Source organism: Vigna umbellata, chromosome 10, assembly GCF_029865625.1.
Source record: "Vigna umbellata cultivar VRB3 chromosome 10, Vumbellata_1.0, whole genome shotgun sequence".
In the NCBI taxonomy this organism is placed as follows: domain Eukaryota; kingdom Viridiplantae; phylum Streptophyta; class Magnoliopsida; order Fabales; family Fabaceae; genus Vigna; species Vigna umbellata.
In genome coordinates, this window is record NC_142174.1 from 19,442,404 (window position 1) to 19,449,383 (window position 6,980).

Consider the following 6,980-nt stretch of genomic DNA (forward strand, 5'->3'; position numbering starts at 1 on the left):
TTTGTTTTATACACAATTATACTTTTAAAAAAAGTAAATTCTTTTATCTATATTTTTGTAAGATTAGGGGATACACTACCACTCATTTTGTTTTTTCTGTCTTTTGTATTATTTTATGATGTTTTTCTCTTTCATTCGGTCGATCCACTATTTGTCAAAATGACTTTAATTCTCAAATTAATATTTAATTAAAACAGAATTTAGTAAACACAATATATTAAAAAATATTAAATATTTTATCTACATATCATATTTATTAACCTTTTGAATGAATCTTTTCCTTTAACAGGTCTAACTACTATTTAATTACATAATAATTATCAAATTCATTTTCTTCGCATTACATCCATCATAAAACTTTAAACCGAGTGACGTGAGACTAACCAGATCCATTGGTATAGTTGCTTCATGTCACGTGACATATACATTTCATAAAATAGTTTTGTTTTTATGTAAAATATAAAAATAATTTCATTCTTATTACTAAAATTTATGTGGGACAACTATTATTCGATTCTTTAGTGCCTTCAAAATTTCTGAACCACACAAACAAAATTCTTGAATCTTCTTTTCAATTCTGACATTGACCGATCTCCAACACCACTTTCACATTTACAATTTCTATATATTTCTTTTATTATTTCTTATTTTTCATCACTTTACATATCAACAACAGCTTATCTTGCTCTGGATTTTACATTGTATTTCAACATGAAATTTTATTTTACTGTGAAATTCAATATTAAATCGGTTTATTTGAATGTCATTTGATATTATACGATACATAACTTTGGAATATGGCTAAAAATTAAAAGTTTTTTTTTTGTCATCATCAATTGATGATAATGATGTATCCACCAAATCAATTTATATGTTTTCTGTATGAAATTAACATCGACGATAATGATGTCAATATCATTAATATTTATTTCAATCACTGTGACGTCCTCGTATAGGTTACAAAATTATAGGAAATGACAAATAAATTTTAATCGTATTTATTATTATAAATAAGACATTTGTAAATAATTTGTTGATTTGATAATTTTTTATTTATATTTAAAAGTTGAAAATTGTGTATTATAGAAAATTTTCATAATTGACATATAAAAGGATTTATATTTGATAAGACACATTGAATGTTTGGAGCATCACAGAAATAAATGGCATAAAAAGTTACCTAAAGTTAGCATGAAAACATTATAAAATGAGATTGAGTAAGAAGGAAGGAAGGTTTTGTCGTAAGCGTTTGAAAGTTACATAGATATTGGTGCGGCAGTTGAACTAAACATGAAATAATAATATAAGGTACAGAGACTTATAATACAATGAATGGTTCCAAAAACTACCCTTAATGCACGCATGCTGCTTCACCCACTCGTCTTTCTTCTCTCATATCACAATTCCACACCAATTGAAAAAAATGTAAAATGTTTTTTTTTATTTATTTTATTTTATTAAATTTATCATATCACAGTCTAATTTTGAATGACCAGACAGGAAGGTATCTGAAAACGGCCGTACAAAAAAGGAAAAGAGTAAACATACGATTAAGAGGACTCTTCATCTTAATGATGAGCCTAGTATCAGAAATCAAATGAATAAGTATAATTTCTAAGTGAATGATGAAAATATAGAATATTGCAATTTGCAAATTGCCAACAAGACATGATCATACACCACAGGTTTTGTTTCTCCTATTTCAAAAGTCGTTACCAGAGCAGCTATTTTAATTCTAGTATTACAAAAGGCTGACATAGTGCATCTAATGCCTACTTAATTCCTACTTTCCAAAAGCATGACATGTGAGAGAGAAATAAATTGAAAACTCAGTTACAAAAGGCAAGTTTAAATTAAAAAAGAATACAAAACTTGTACAAAAGTTTATGTTTGGTATGTGATTGGATAAATGTAGATTATTTGTGCTCTTGGTTAGACTCTACTTGATATATTTGAATTCAGTTACGTGGTTTGACAAGAGAATTAAACTTTCAAATTAAGGATAAGTCATGAAAAATATTTTATATAAAAAAACTTACTTATACCTCATTCTTTTGTTTTGTTGTTTTTTTACGTATGATTGTTATAACTCATACTTCTAATACCATATTAAAAAAATGGAATTTAAACCTTTATTAGGTTTATTAAAGAAGGAGGTTAACTATAAATATACAATATTAATGAGATCTAAGTCTAACTATATAAAAGATTTATATCCAAAATCTTGGTTAAAGTAATGAATTTGTCAGTTTTCATCTTTATATGATGTTGAACTTTCTAATGTATATCTAATGTGAGATTTAGATTCACACTTGGATTTCCAACCATCTCTTTCGATGGTTACTTTCGCATTGGCACACTCTTCTTCCAACAAGATCATTCCCAACCACGAATATTCTTTTTTCGTATTATGCTCTAATACTATTGTAAGTAATGGATTTTAAGCCTAATTTAACCTCATAAATCTGACTTATAAAATAATATTTGCACTTATTTATATATTATAAAATCGTTTTTTCTCTAGTTCATATATGATTTCTAAAAATAATAGCTCACACTTGCTTTGTTATAATTGTTATTTCTTAGCTCACACTTGCTTTTGTTATGGTTGTTATTTCTTTCTGATTGTATATTAATTTATACATGAGTATATTGGGACAAAACCAAATTGATGAAGTTTAAGTTTAGATGAACAGGGTTGCTTCAGGAACTTTTTATATGAATGTAATGAGGTTGAAAATTATGCTTTTTTGTAATTGGATAATATGTATTATGTACTATAACTTTAATTATACACTTTGAAAATATATATATATATAGTCATATAACTGTTCACTTTGTATGATATCATTTTATAAGAATGCTATATACAAACACATGTTAAATTTCTTATAAATTTGATACATAAGAATTATATTGGTAACGAGTACAAAGAAAAAAAAAACCAACTGATGAAAAAAGAATTAATTAAGAAAATTACAACAATTAATACAATTTTCATGGTGTCAAAATCATTACATATAATTATTTATTTCTTATATTTGATAAATTATATAATTTTGACTTTAAACATGTTTCTTTTATCTTGGATAAATTTTTAAATTTTGTATTGTGATAATGTTTTAAACAGTAAAAGTATTATAAACAATGTTTTGAAAATAACAAGTCGAAATAATCCATTTTGTCATCCTATTTTAGTCATGAGACTAAACTTGATGGCTCCCACTAACAATATAGGCATGAATGATTAAGACACTTAGATTAAAAAACTATTTATACAGATAACGCTATATTTAATTAGGAATTGCCTAAATCCAATCAGGATTTTACAGCTACTAAAAATTACTGTAGCAAGAGAGTTGGTTGAAGAATTAATAATACCTTTTTACTGCCAAATCGCATTATAAATGTATTGAAAGTTAGAAAAAAGCGTTGATATAATAATATGAAAAAAAAAAACATGAAAATGAATTAAAAAATTCCAGTACTTGTTCTCTGTGGTGACATATCAACCATATTCATTCTTTCCATTCTTTCTTTTGGTGATTCCATTGACCAAGCCAAAAAGATAAGGAAATTCAAAGTTGAAAGAAATATTTGTCAAAGAATTTAGAACAAACCCCTTTATTCCAATTCCATCAAGAAGGACAAAGATGATGTAACGCAGAACCAACATCAAACATAATATTTAATCTTTAAACATTGTTTGATTGATTGGTTACATTCATGATGAAGGTAATTTCATACTCCCTTTCCTCGTCAATGGTTAGAATCAATCGACCACAGATAAAAAGAACTTAGATTTATAAAGATTACTATAATGGTAATTATAATCTGACACCTCACCTATGGCTGGAAAGGTATTGTTGCTTTGAATTCACCCCAACGTCTCTTCCTCCTCATCTCATTCCCGACTAGTTTTCTTTTTACTCAACTTCTTCTTCTTTTCTTTTTGCGTTTAACAATTCATATGAAACATTTTTCCAATGATGATGATGGAGGTATGCTTTTTGCAAATGGGAATTTCTGATATTTGAATTTGACACAAAATTTGAAATTCATTTTAATTCAAAATTTTGATATATTTTAAATTTTAAATTTGAAAAAGAAATTGATAATATAAAACGTATTTTATGTTAGCATATTAATTACTTACACTGTTTAATCCATTAGAAAAACGCATTTGATAAATAAATTTTTTTAATTATATTCATTTATTTTTAAAAGTTAAAAATTAAAATGTATTAATGTTTTAAATACAAATTCCAATTTCATTTGATTAAAAATATATTTAACTATTTTTATTTAATGTAGAGTGTAAGTTCATACTTGAACTAAGAAAAGGTGCAATAAATACTTAGAGAGTAGAAAAAGAAGGAAAATAAGAAAAAAATAGTGACTTTAACGGTGGAGGGAGAGAGATTTAATATAATATGCATGAATTCCGAAATAGTTCCCTCAGTTATGCATTCGTTCATGCTCCTTCGGCCACTTGTTTAGTTATGGCGCTTCCTAACATGAAAGGACAAAGTAATTCAAATTTGCAAACTTAAATTTATGTTAAAATTACGCAATAATAAATAATTAAATAATTTTAATAAGGGCAGAAAAAAAAAACCTTACCAGGATTTATTGACTGATTTAAAAATTTTCTTGGATTGAAAATGTTAAAAAAATATAAAAGTATAAGTTAAAGTCTCATATTAAATAAAAATAATAAAATTAAACACTATATAAAAAATCATAAAATTTTTAATTGAAATAAGTATCAAATATCTTATGTATAATAAAACTTGTGTCATATATATATAATCTCTTTCTAATAATCTCATATAAAAAAAACTATAGATAATTTATAATATTGATGTAAAGAAAATATTTTAAGTTTTCACAAAAATATAAATCTCATGTCAAAGAGTACCATTTCTCGTTATATAATTTAATAATTAACCAACCATTAATTTATTGCACATCCTATTCTTTACAAAATAGAGAAACATTTGCGGGTAATCAAAACTAAATATATAGAAAATATACTGTTTAATTTTTGCCATAAAAAAATGATGGCGTGTCGGAAACAAAATGTCTTCATTCATAGGGTGGACTTTGGTGGAAAAAATCTCCACTGGAATAGTTATCGTACACAATGGAGGCGAATTTCTCAATGATTTCTAAGATGTTTTTAACTATGATTGGTTTTTCAATCCCAATTCTGTTGTTGTGATGTTCGTGTTCATCAAAGAAAACATTGTATGCGCTAAAGAAACAGCACAATCTTTCTTTTCAAAAACAATTCTAAAATATTTAGTTCAGTTTAGAAAACTTACAAGAACAATTCAGTTATAAATACTTCTGTTGATTTAATAGGAGTTTAGTTTGTCTGAATTATTTTATGATTCGATCCAGTTAAGACGAACTGTATTTTTTGTTTCTCCTGATTCAGCACCGTTCAGTTAATTTTACCCGTCTTTAATTTAATTTGTGGTGGTTAAATATATAGAACATTTAAAAACAGTAAATTACACCAACTATTCTTGAGATTTCATAAAACTATGTATGTTTCGTTTATATTTAAACCAACTATCCCTGTAACATCCCAAAATACAATAATTACCATACGTCAGAATTAATTACAATTAACAGTAAATCAATGCAGTCTTTAATATAATCAGAGTTTAAAAACCGAACGGCTTAGAGTGCAGAGTTAAGATATACAAATCGGAATCAGAGAATATTAATAACGAACGGTTTTACAAAAGAAATAACCGAATGTCCCAAAAACAAAACGAACTCCTAAACTAAAACAAAAGACGGACGTCCTACTGTTCCGCTTTCACTTCAACTTCGACTAGGTTTTCTTCCTCGATGACGTCCTTTAGAGTGGCCTCGCCTTCTGCTCACATCCACACGGATGATCATTGCAAGACAGGACGAACGTACAGATACAATGGACAACACAAGGAAAACGAAAGGGTAAGCTTATAATATTTAATTCATACATTCGACATATACATTCAACATTTCAATTCACACATACAGCATACAACTTAACATAACGTAACATAGAAATTTATATATACTAGACCGACCGTCCGGACTGTATGAACCGTGTAGCTACAGGCGTCCTCGCACCCGAGTGGTGTAGTAACTGGGATACACTCAACAGCTGCCACTCGAGGTTAGTCCGTTCTTACGTCGCCCATGTTAACTTATGGACTAAGGACCTCCTGCCATTCCCACACATGAATTACTCTCCTCTACGTGAAGATGAGTATCACGGAATATCAGGATGGACCATGCCAGCATTAGCATAACCACAGTCATACTTTACCAAATTTAATATTCACGAAATGTAAGAGTCGTTCCTCCCTGGAACGCTCGTCCAAAGTCCAATATCATAATATCGCTCCATATGGCGTTCACACTTTAAATTTTCATAATTCATCACCTTTTACATCTTTAGATTTAAGAGCATAAATTAACGAACGCTCAGTTCACTGAAGAATTATGACGAACGTTCAAATAAAGGCACTGGATGAACAGGGAAATATATAACGAACGTGACTATCTGTTTAGTCAGTTAAATGAACTGACTCGTATGAAGGTACCCTAATACTTAGAAGAATTTCATGACGAAGACCTTGGACCAGATTTAATGTAAGAGGGTGGGTCAAGAATACTTAGGATTACCTTTGTAAAATTTTGCATATGGAAAACCAATGCCAGTAATTGCACGAACGTAAGGAGCATGAATATTTTAACACTTGAACGGACTCTATTTTATTCAAGAGGTTTATTCAATAATACGAGCGCTTGGTATAAGACCTAGCGCAATTTAGAACGAACGCTCGGTATAAGACCGAGTACCGTTTATGACGAACATTTGGTATAAGACCGAACGTTACTTAATTCAGTATTATTTATTTTAAGGCGTACGACAACTCTATGCTGAGCCGAACGCTCAAACATAGTAATTCCAA